A 12,975-nucleotide genomic window follows, 5' to 3' on the forward strand; every position below is an offset into this window, starting at 1 on the left:
ATTGAATTTGTGTGTTTGTTTCCATATTTTCCAAAAGATTATTTTTACCCTTCTTTTGGGTAAATATTTGGGTATTTACCCATTTTTACAATATATAACCAATTTACCGGATATTTACTATTTGGGTATTTACCCCTTTCCCATCTCTAATTATTTCCTAAATAATCAGGTTTTTTGTGTTTTCCAAAATGTTATATATTGTGACGAATATCAGCATCACTAAGCGATACTATTGTAACGAATGTTAGCAGCACTGAGCGATGCTATCGTCTCTAAGATGATGCTAAGCAGTGACGTGAATTCACATCCATAGATCAATCATTATGTATCTACATAAACGAAACAATAATTGCGTCTACACATATTTACCATTTACGTATACGAGCAGCGGAGAGTCAATGCACAAACACATGCATATATCTGAGATACTCCTATAAGTATGCAATAAGAAAACTATAAAATTGTGCAATTTTAGTTACAGCTGAGAAGTTTGAGAGCTGCTGGACTAGTAGATTCTGGAAGCGCCTAGAAGATGCGAAGGTTGAAATCAAAGAGTATAAAAGGCGGCAATTGTAGAGGCGCTGGAATTCAGTCTGATTTGAGATTTCGATTAAGACGCTATCTAGCGAGCAAGAGCAGTATTATTTTGAATAGTAGAGTTTCATTTGAGCTATCAATCAGTTTGGTTATTAAGCAAGCTATTCGTTGCACAGTTTGAGTGTTTATTGTGAAGTACTTTAATAAAGGCCATTTTGCATTATTACATATTGGAGTTATTTATTCAACAGTTTAGTGATTCGAACTTAGCAAAAGGGCAAATAAGAGGATTTGCAGCAAAATCGTTACAATTGGTGTCAGAAGAGGAATTGTTGAATAAATTCCAGAGGACAACAAGGAGATGGCAAAGTGGAGTGAATTGAAGATCTAGCAGCTGAAGAACGAGTTGGAGAGCCGTGGATTGAACACAAGAGGCATTAAAATCGAACTTCAAGCACGATTACGAGAGGCAATGGAAGCAGAAGGAATTAACGTGGAAGAGTATGTCTTTCGTCTTGATGGCGAGGAGACAACAAAAATTGAAGAGAAAAACGAAACATCGCAGACAATTACCAGCACAGACTTGAACATGATATTGGCTGCAATAACTGCTCAAACATCGACAGTGGCATCCCAGCTGGAATCGCAGGAGACACGTTTAACATCCAAACTGGAAGAGCAGAAGACATATGTGGCATCCCAACTGGAATCAAAAGAGACACGTAGCTCAGAGATGTCGTCAGAAATAACATCCAAGATGGAAACACAATTGGAAGAACAGAAAACACACATGGCGCCACAAATTGCAGAACAATTAAAACAACAAGAGGCACGCATAACATTACAGCTCGAAGCACAAGAAGAGCGTATCTCAACAAAGCTGGAGGCACAGGAAACAAAATTCTCATCGCGCTGGAGGCTGTTAGTGAACGACAAGATAAAGTGGTGGCCGAGATGGATGCTTTGAAAGATCGGATTCAGGAGTTACAATTGAACCGTCCAATCACTTCAACGTCTACTCTGAAGGTAAAATCCCCAACGTTTGATGGCTCTGTTCCATTCCAGGTATTTAAGCTCCAATTTGAGAAGACGTCGGAAGCGAACAACTGGAATGCTGAAGATAAAGTCGCAGCTCTGTTCGTGGCATTGAAAGGGCCAGCAGCCGAAATCCTACAGACGATTCCCGAAGGAGAGCGGAACAACTATGAAGCATTGATGGCCGCTGTCGAGAGACGTTATGGAAGCGAGCATAGGAAACAGATATTCCAAATTGAGTTTCAAAACCGTCACCAAAGAGCGAATGAGACTTTGCAGGAGTTTGCCTCGGATGTTGAAAGGTTGGCTCATCTCGCAAATGCGGACACACCCGTGGAATACACCGAGAGGGTAAAAATCCAAAGTTTTATAAATGGCATACGGGACGTGGAAACGAAGCGAGATACATACGCAAACCCAAAGCTGACATTTGCTCAAACGGTGTCACATGCATTGACTCAGGAAACGGCCTCACTATTGAGTAAACCAGCATACAAAGCTCATCGTGTGGAAGTGGAAAGACCAGATTGGGTAGACACAATTTTGGAAGCACTGAAGGGATCACAACAGAAAAATTCCGGAGTTACTAAATGTTTCAAGTGCGGCAACCCAGGTTATATTGCACGACATTGCAGCACCGGTCCCAATAGTTCCAACAATGTGGGCGGCCGTAAACGCAACGCTGGAGGAGATGAGCAAGAGCGAGTAAGAGGTAGAGATCGAGAGCTAGATCCAGCTATTGAATGCCCTGTGATATCTGTGTTGCAAATTGGTAGAAAATCGAGCAGTCTTACCGTCAGAGGGAATGTGGATGGCAAAGAACATGTACTGACTGTAGATACGGGCGCATCTCATTCCTTGATTCGATCTGATTTGGTCTACAGGAGAGTTAAGTCATTACCTGGAGCAAGGTTACGTACGGTCACAGGCGAGTATAACCAAGTCCAGGGAGAAGTGATATGTGAAGTCCTAATTGGGAATGTCATGGTTTTACACAAATTCGTTGTGGCGGAGATCGTTGATGAAGTCATATTGGGAGTGGACTTCTTGGTTGACCATGACATCAGGATCGATATGCGGAGAAAAATTATGCGCTATAAGAACCAGGACATACCACTTAACTTTAGTTTGGAAAAAGGGTTCAGCAGTAATCGGGTACTGGTGGAGAAGACTCGACAAAGGCCACGAAATTCAAAGGTAAAGGTTGATGGACAAATGGGCCAAACAAATCAAAACCGAAGGTATCTGTGAGAGAAACACTGGCATTGAAAAGCCCTAACGGACGTACTAAAACGAAGGAAAGGATTTCGCAGAAAGAATGCAAGGGTGGTTTCAAGCCAAGGCACACTACTGTTGTGAAGCGTCGGAACGATACTGATTATGCAAAGCAAATCCGTCCAGCGCAAGCTCTACGAAGTAGTTCATTGGCCAAACAACAGAGTGTGAAGGAACGGCCCAGGGTAACGAGTAGTAAGATGAAACACTGGCATGCCAAGAACTTTAATTCGGAAGGTTTCTTGGCGAGAGATTTGGTACTGTTAAACAACCCTCACCGGCGGAAAGGTGTTCCAGCCAAAGTTCGGTGCAGTTGGGAAGGCCCGTACAAGGTTGTGAAGAAGATCAGTGATACCATCTACCGCATACAAAGCATTGAGAAACCACGGAGTAGAAGAGTGGTACATTTGGAGATGCAAGCGACGTTTAGATCGGGAGATTTGTCTGATCGGGACGATCAGACTTAGGTGGAGGGCAGTGTAACGAATTTTAGCAGCACTGAGCGATGCTATCGTCTCTAAGATGATGCTAAGCAGCGACGTGAAACCACGGAGTAGAAGAGTGGTACATTTGGAGATGCAAGCGACGTTTAGATCGGGAGATTTGTCTGATCGGGACGATCAGACTTAGGTGGAGGGCAGTGTAACGAATGTTAGCAGCACTGAGCGATGCTATCGTCTCTAAGATGATGCTAAGCAGTGACGTGAATTAACATCCATAGATCAATCATTATGTATCTACATAAACGAAACAATAATTTCGTCTACACATATGTACCATGTACGTATACGAGCAGCGGAGTCAATGCACAAACACATGCATATATCTGAGATACTCCTATAAGTATGCAATAAGAAAACTATACAATTGTGCAATTGTAGTTACAGCTGAGAAGTTTGAGAGCTGCTGGACTAGTACATTCTGGAAGCGCCTAGAAGATGCGAAGGTTGAAATCAAAGAGTATAAAAGGCGGCAATTGTAGAGGCGCTGGAATTCAGTTTGATTTGAGATTTCGATTAAGACGCTATCTAGCGAGCAAGAGCAGTATTATTTTGAATAGTAGAGTTTCATTTGAGCTATGTTGTTGTTGTTGTTGTAGCGATAAGGTTGCTCCCCGAAGGCTTTGGGGAGTGTTATCGATGTGATGGTCCTTTGCCGGATACATATACGGTACGCTCCGGTACCATAGCACCATTAAGGTGCTAGCCCGACCATCTCGGGAACGATTTATGTGGCCACATTAAACCTTCATGCCATTCCCTCCCTCCCCACCCCCAAGTTCCATGAGGAGCTTGGGGTCGCCAGAGCATCGTCTGTTAGTGAAACAGGATTCGCCGCAGATAGGTGAGGTTGACAATTGGGTGTGGAAAAAGCTATATATTGCGCTGGCAACCTGAAGGGTTGCGCTACACAACCCCTTCAATCTGGTATTTTAGTCGCCTCTTACGACAGGCATACCTACCGCGGGTATATTCTGATCCCGTAACCCGCTGGGGGTCATTTGAGCTATCAATCAGTTTGGTTATTAAGCAAGCTATTCGTTGCACAGTTTGAGTATTATTGTGAAGTACTTTAATAAAGGCCATTTTGCATTATTACATATTGGAGTTATTTATTCAACAGTTTAGTGATTCGAACTTAGCAAAAGGGCAAATAAGAGGATTTGCAAGTAAATTCGTTACACTATCATCACTAAGCCGATACTAAGCAGCCACTCGCTTGTACGTAAACAAATCAATCATCATTTACACACATGCATACAAGGAAGCGGAGAGATACTGACAAACGCATGTCATCATCAGCCGACGTAGTACTTACATATACACACGCTCACTCAGGTTCTTTACACATCGCTGGTTCGTCCAATACTCGAGTATTGCTCATGCGTTTGGTCCCCTGTTTCTCAAAAGCATATAAAGCGTCTTGAGTCAGTTCAAAAGCAATTTTTGATATTTGCATTGCGCGGCCTTAATTGGGACTCAAGTCTCCACCTTCCTCCATACAGAAGTAGACTTCTTCTTATTAACTTACCCACTCTGGAAAATCGGAGAATATTACTGGGGGTATTGTTCATCCATAAGCTCATTATTGGAGAAATTGATTCCGCGGACCTCCTCAGCCGCTTGTTTTTTGCGGTTCCCCCTAGAGTATCCAGACACTACGTTCCTTTCTATTTACCACTTTGTCGACGAAACTTTGCTAAAAATAATCCTCTTCTTATCTGGTGCGCGCACTACAATGACTTGTATAGCTGCATCAGTCTTGAATGTACTTTTGCCACTATACGTAATGCAATACTTGCCTATCTAATTTAAGAGATACAAGCTAATTTAATTTGCCGGCATTTTATTCCTTCGATAAAAAACAGGAACTATCTCGCTTAAGGATGGAGGAACATTTATCAACATGTATCATTAAGAAGGAACAAGACAGTACTGTGTTGATTGGAATCTGGTGCATTCCAACAACGTAAAAAACATGCTTTTTCATGAGTCACTGACCGGAATCGTATGCATTCCGGCAGTATAATCTTATGGGTCAGGCATCGAGCTGATTGGAATCCGGTGCATTCTAACAACACAGGTCATGTTACTTTTTTATGCCTTGTGATGGCGTATCCTCATTACACTACTCTTAGCACTACCGGATTCCCATGACATGCTGATTGGAATCTTGTTGCATTCCAACAGGGAGATTGGAATCCACTGTATTCCGAAATCATGCTGAGCGGAATCTGATGCATTCCGCCAGTATAAGATTTCGGCATAAGATCTTATTTCTCCTCATATTTCTTATTATTATTATATTCTGAAATTAAATAGTAATGTTCATTAATATTTCTTTGTTTGTAATATAACATTGTTGAAAGCTCGATATATCTTAAATTTTATCTTTTGAGTTGTATATTTATATATCTTTTATATTATGCAGTCGACCATAGTTTGTCGTCGACTTTAAATAATAAATAAATAAATAAATAAAAATAAATAAATATAGCTACAAACTACAATTATACATGTATATGGTTGGTAACCAAGCCTGAAGTTCACGAAATTACTATACCTTAGGAGAAATGGGTGAACGAGGAAACCGAGAGTATGAAAGCAGCGCAAGCTAAGGCATGACGAAGCAGTTTGATTTAAACACGCAATTAGTGTAAGAGTTATTGTGAAGTACTCTCAAAGTAGTCTAATAAAGACCATTTTGCACTATTGTATATTGGAGTTATTTATTCAACAGTTCAGCGATTGGAACGTTAGCAGAAGGTTTGGAATAAGCGGAATTTCACTAAATTCGTTACAATTGGTGTCAGAAGAGGAATTGTTGAATAAATTCATAAGATTTCGAATACAACATGGACATGGCAAAGTTAAGTGAATTAAGGATCCAGCAACTGAGAAAGGAGTTGGGGAAACGTGGATTGAATACAACCGGCAATAAGAAAGAACTTCAAGCACGGCTACGAGAGGTAATGGAGTCGCAAGGAATTAATGTGGGCGAGTATGTCTTTCATCCTGATGGGGACGAGACATTAACAAAATTGGAAGAGAAGAACGGAAGTCCGAGTCCAGTCACAAGCGGCGAGAATAATGCGATATTGGTTTTTGTTATCACAGATATCGGCAAAAATGGAAACCCAGGAAACACGCATAACAGAAATGTCATCACGAATATCCACAAATATGTCATCCCAAATGGAATCGCAAGACACGTATAACATCTGAACTGGAAGAGCATAATACACATATGGCATCCCAGCTGGAATCACAGGAGACACGTATAAAATCTCACACGTATAGAATCCCAGGACACTCGTATAACAACCAAGATGGAAACACAGAAGACATATATCGCTGAGCAGTTGAAAACACAAGAAAATCGCAACTGTTAAAATAGGAGGCAAGGGTATCATCAAAATTGGAAGCGCAGGATACAAAAATCGCTGAATTTCAGGCAGAAGTCGATGATTTGAAAGTATGGAGCAGTTACAACTAAATCAACCAGCTGTTCCAGCGAGTAATCCAAAGATAAAAACACCATCCTTTGACGGTTCTGTTCCTTTCAGGTATTTAAGCTTCAATTCTTAAATTGGACATCCGCAGTGAACAACTGGAATGCTGAAGATAAAGTTGCCGCACTGTTCTTGGCATTGAAAGGACCTGCTGCTGAGATCTAACAAGCTATTCCAGAGCACGAACGGAACAGTTATGAAGCATTGATGGGCGCATTAGAGAGGCGATATGGCATTGAGCATAGGAGACACATATACCAAATGGAGTTACTGAACCCCTTCCAGAGGCCTGGTGAAACATTGCAAGAGTTTGCGTCGGATGCTGAAAGGCTGGCACATTTAGCGAATGCGGACGCACCCGTGGAATACACCGAAAGGGTAAAAATCCAGAGCTTTATTAATGAAATACGGGATATCGTAACGAAGCGAGCAACATACGCAAACCCAAAACCTACATTCACAGAAACGGTATCACATGCTCTGATTCAGGAAACAGCATCGCTTCTGTGTAAGCCAGCGTTCAAAGCACGCCGGAGTGAAAGAGTTATCAAATGCCTCAAATGCGGAAGCCAGGTCACATTGCACGTCATTGCCATCTTGGTCCTAGTGGTTTCAACAGCATGGGTGGTTTTAAGAACAAAGCTGGAGGAGATGCGCAAGAGCGAGTCAGATGTTCCAGCTATTGAATGTCCTGATATCTGAGTCGCAAATTGGAAAAAAATCGAGCAGTCTTATCGTGAAAGGAAATGGAGAGGGAGTGGATGGCAAGGAGCGTGTATTCCAGTTGGGAGGCCATATATGTCTTCTGTGCTTCCAGTTGAGTTTCCATCTTGGATGTTATACGGTTCTCCTGGGATTCTAGTTGAGATGCCATATATGCCTTCTGGGATTCCAGTTGAGATGCCACTGTCGATGTTTGAGCAGATATTGCAGCCAATATCATGTTCAAGTCTGTGCTCGTAACTGTCTGCGATGTTTCGTTTTTCTCTTCCATTTATGTTAATGTCTCGTCCCCATCAGGATGGAAGACATACTCTTCCACATTAGTTCCTTCCGACTACATAACCTCTCGTAGCCGTGCTTGAAATTCAGTCTTATTGCCGGTTGTATTCAATCCACGGTTCTCCAATTCCATTTTTAGTTGCTGGATCTTCAATTCACTTAACTTCGCCATGTCCAAGTTGTATTCGAAATTTTCCGAATTTATTCAACAATTCCTCTTCTGACACCAATTGTAACGAATTTAGGGAAATTATGCTTCAAATAATCCTATCCTATGTTAGATCAAACTACACACGGGGTGCAAAACAAATTCAAAATCGGATCAGTAGTTTAGGAGTCCATCGCGGACAAACAATGTGACACGTGATTTTTATATATAAAGATATGTATACATTTTATATATGTACATATGTATACTAATATATAGATATATTATTATTTTTATTGTAAACTCTTTCTTCTGGAGGTTTAGAAGAATATTTTGCATTTAATAACGTTGAGTTTTGAACGTTATTTTAAAAATAAATTTTTGACATTCCATTTCAATTATGCTTCGCACGCCACCAAACGACAGAAACACGTCTACACCAACACATAGGGTTAACGATTCGCTTATTGATTTAGGCGCTTCTTCGTAAAATGACCTAATAAATCCATATTCGAACCAAAACAATAACGAAATTTTTTCTACTTCAGTGAAACTTCCTCAGTTTTGGACAAGTTGTCCTGAAGCATGGTTCATACATGCTGAAATGCAGTTCAATACTAAAAAAATTATTCAAGAAACGACTAAATACGAGTATTTTATTACTGCATTTCTCCAGGAAGTCATAATGACAATTTTAGATTTTATTCAAAATCCACGGGAAATAAATAAATATTCTGCATTAAAAAAATTTTGATTGAAAGACATTCCTTAAGCGGAAATGCGAAGTTAGATAAAGTGTTGTCCGATTCTGAAATCGGTGATCGTAAACCTTCGGAATTTTACTGATCTCTGGTTCTAATTTCAGTCAAGAAATTTTAAAAAACTTTGGATGCTAAAATTACCAAAAATATATAATGTAATTTTAGCAAGCTCGAGTTCCAATGACATAAATGATTATGATAATTTAGTTAAGACAACATCTTTGATTTGTGAAAATTTTCAAAAACTCTTTGGAATTAAGTGAAATTAGGAAAGAAATTAGTCAAAATTATTCAAGATCACGTTCAACAAGTAGAAATAGTTTTAGAAGTCCTGTTAAATATCGTTCGAAATCTCGTGATAATCCCAGCTGGTTATGTAGATATCACTACAAATTCGGAAATAAAGCTAGGAGATGTGAAGAACCGTGTGCGTTTGTCAAAAATAGTAATCCAACAAAGTAAAGTAAGTATCAACTCGTCGCTTATTTATATTTGACAAAGAAAACAAATTAAAGTTTTTGATTGATAGTGGAGCAGAACTTTCAGTGCTTCCAGTTTCAAAATTCTCGTGTACAAAAAAATCATCAGATATTATCTTAACAGCAGCTAATGGTACAACGATTTTTACATACGAAAAGAAACTTGTAAATGTTAATTTAGGTTTAAGGCGAGAATTTCCTTTTGTGTTTTTGATCGCTGATATAGCGAAATCGATAATAGGTGCAGATTTTTTATGCAAATATGGACTTCTCATTGATATTAAAATAAATGTTTAGTAGATCCATAACCAAATTTATCAGTTAACACAATTTCGTACTATTGTAATTTCTCCCTTCTAAAAATTGTTTCGGTAGAAGATCAATACACAAAATTTTTGAAATAATTTCCTTCCCTTATAGCAGAGCCAAATTATTCAAAACCAGTTAAACACACCACAGTTCATAGACTAGTTACAGAAGGCAATCTTCCTTTCTCAAAGCACAGACGTCTAGATCCAATCAAATTTAAGGTAGCTACGACTGATTTGATTTTCTGAACTGGCATTTTTAGACCAACAAATTCCTCTGTAGCATCACCACTTCATTTAATACCAAAAAAAAGAGAGTAATGATTGGCGTCCCTGTGGTGATTTTAGAAGACTTAATACTGTTACTGTTACTGTTCCTGACCGCTATCCTTTACCACATATTCAGGATTTTAATATGAATCTAAGAAATAAAAAAATATTTTCAAAGTTAGATCTTGTTAGAGCGTATCACCAAATACCAATGGTAGAAGATATTTATAAAACAGCGATTACTACTCCTTTTGGCATGCTTGAGTTCATTCGAATTAGAGGTTTACGCCGGGTACTTTATCGGTGGCGGCGGCGTAGGCTCTATTATATACCGGCGGCGGCGGCGTGGTCGGCGCGCCGGCATACGCCGGTGCTCTTACTTTAAAAAGCTTAATTTTTCTATTTAAAAAAATAATATTTAGGAAAGGTTTTGTTTGTATCAACGTTTGTCAACGTTGTCAACGTTTTGGCCATTTCGGAAAGATCCGGGGTTTTTGCACCAAAATCTCGTAGATCGTTCAAAAATTTTCACGAGTAGCTCCTTGCGGAGGGATTGTCCCTCGTTCACTTACTCCAGAGAAGCTTCGAACCTAACCCCGGTCTTTGGAATTGGTACTGCTGCGTCTGCTGAAAAGAAATAGAGATACATAAAATGGTCACACTTTTGTCTGTATATCTCGTGCAAAGCGTAGTTTCACCTGAGGTTAGTCGTCGCGAACACAATTTCTTTAAATTATTTGTCGGTTCTTGGCGGTCACGCACAAAGGCGGCTTACGGTTGCTATTAATGGTCTATCAATACTCATGACTCTTGTGGCACAGGGCGCCTCCATTTTTTTCGGCTGATTGAGCTACAATTCCCGATGTGCGAACAGCAGCAATCGCGACCGCCAGTCGCTACCACGCCTCCTGACCCTCACACCATAAGCCAGCACAGAAGCCAAAGGACTGCGACTTCAAACTCATACCTTCCTCGACGTCACTTTCCTAGAAGCTCCAGGTGTAGCTCCGAAGACTTTCTAACGGATGTTTTTGTCGCGCTAAATTTATTATATACCTTTTCTTTCAGTGTTTTGTTTTAATAACTTGGTAAATTGGGCGATGAAAAGTCCGTGTTAAGCTGACATCGAAAACGCCTGTTTTTTTAAATAACTTTTGACCAGTTAGAAAGAGTTAAACTTCGCAATTAGTTTCTTATAACTGGCAGTGATGCGCATCCGTTGATACCACTTTCGACCATATCGGACCAATTTTCGACATGAACAATAAATGGCCTAAACAGTCTTAAACGAGAAAATATAGTAACGCGCCGGACGACGCCGCCGCCGCGCCGATATTTTTGATATTCGGCGTCGGCGTGCGAAAAATAACGGCGTTTATCGGCGGCGTATATCTCTAATTCGAATGCCTTTCAGCTTGAGGAACTCAGCACAAACTTTTCAAAGATTCGTCAATGAAGTTGTAGGTGAATTAGATTTTTTTTCACGTACATTGATGATCTTTTAGTTGCAAGTGAGAGTGAAGAGCAACATTTTAAAGATCTCCGTGTACTTTTTGAACGTTTGTCTGAATATGTTTTGAATGTTAAACCAAATAAATGCATTTTTGGTGTTACCAGAATTGATTTTCTAGGGCATAGTATTTCTGGATTAGGGATACACCCATCTGAAAATAGAATAAAAGCTTTCGAGATTTTGAAATACCAAAATCCATTAAACAAACACAAAAATTTATTGGTATGGTTAACTATTACCATAGATATATTTCACAATTAGCAGAATTTACTGGAGTTATTTTAATTATTTAATTAATAAATCAAGTAAAAAACGAGACAAATCTCTAGCTTTGGATGATAAATCTATTAAAGCGTTCGAATGTATTAAAGACAAATTTGCATCTAAGTCTTGGTAAATCATTTTAGCAAAGATGCAAAATTGACTTTAACTGCAGATGCATCCAATGCGCCAGTCGGTGGTGTTCTACAACTAAATTTTAAGAATAAGTCTGAGCCTCTCGCATTCTATTCGAAGACACTTTCCCCAGCTGAAATTAAATATATTGCTTTTGATAGAGAACTATTAGCAATTTATCTTAATATTAAACATTTTCGATACCTATTAGAAGGACGAGAATTCACTGTGTTTACTTATCATAAGCCTTTCATTTTCGCTCTCAATTCAAAAACTGAACGAAGTCCACGACAAACCAGACATCTTGAATTTATTGCGCAATTTACAAGTTATATTCAGCATATTACTGGACAAGCATATGCGGTAGCTGATACTTTATCTAGGGCATTTGAAATAGAGGCAATTCAAAATTAAGAACTTAATTTTAAAATTTTAGAGAAGGAACAGCAACAAGATGAACTAAACAATCTTTTATCTCAACAATCATTTCAAAATTAAAAATTAATTAAAATGCCTCTTTTAAATTTCAATATATGGTTTAAATCATCCGGAGATTGTCCTAGACCGTTCGTTCCAAATAACTTACGCAAAATAGTAGTTGATAAGTTACATGGGATAGTGCATCCGGGTAATAAAGCTACTCGCCGTCTTATTATTAAAAAATATTTTTGGCCAAACACGAATAAATAAATTAATAGATGGTCCAAAGAATGTATTAGTTCTCAAAAATCTAAAGTTTATCGACATACGAAGTCACCAGGCAGTAAAATTTCAATACCGAACAAAAGATTCGAACATATTTAGATATTGTAGGACCTTTACCTCTTTTAAAGGGGCATCGCTATATTTTAACTATTATCGGTAGGTTCATACGTTGGCCAGAAGCATACGGATTCAGGGAAATTTCTGCAGAAGCAATTGCAAATAAATTTTTACGTGAATACACACCTCGGTTTGGTGTACCTCTAGAAATAACTACTGATCAAGCTGCTCAATTTACTTAAAAATTGTTCACAGAACTAACAAAGTTATTAGGCAATCATCAAATTACGTCAGCTTATCATCCTCAAGCGAATGGCATGGTAGAGCGATTTCATAGGCAATTGAAATCTTCTTCAATGGCTACAAATAGAACCAGAGATTAGTATGGTGAGCTACCTCTAATACTGTTAGCCGTGCGATATTTAAAGAAGATATTTCGGCTATACCTGCTGAAATGGTTCTTGGACAAAATTTACG

General features: G+C 39.1%; 1 protein-coding gene across 3 annotated transcripts in view; it reads right to left on the reverse strand.

The window, feature by feature from the left end:
* Epp (Ecdysteroid phosphate phosphatase) overlaps nucleotides 1-12,975 on the reverse strand; it is a 162,950-nt gene that overhangs the window by 128,479 nt on the left and 21,496 nt on the right. The gene's annotated exons all lie outside the window — the stretch shown is intronic.

Source organism: Eurosta solidaginis, chromosome 1, assembly GCF_040869045.1.
Source record: "Eurosta solidaginis isolate ZX-2024a chromosome 1, ASM4086904v1, whole genome shotgun sequence".
Taxonomy (NCBI): Eukaryota; Metazoa; Arthropoda; class Insecta; order Diptera; family Tephritidae; genus Eurosta; species Eurosta solidaginis.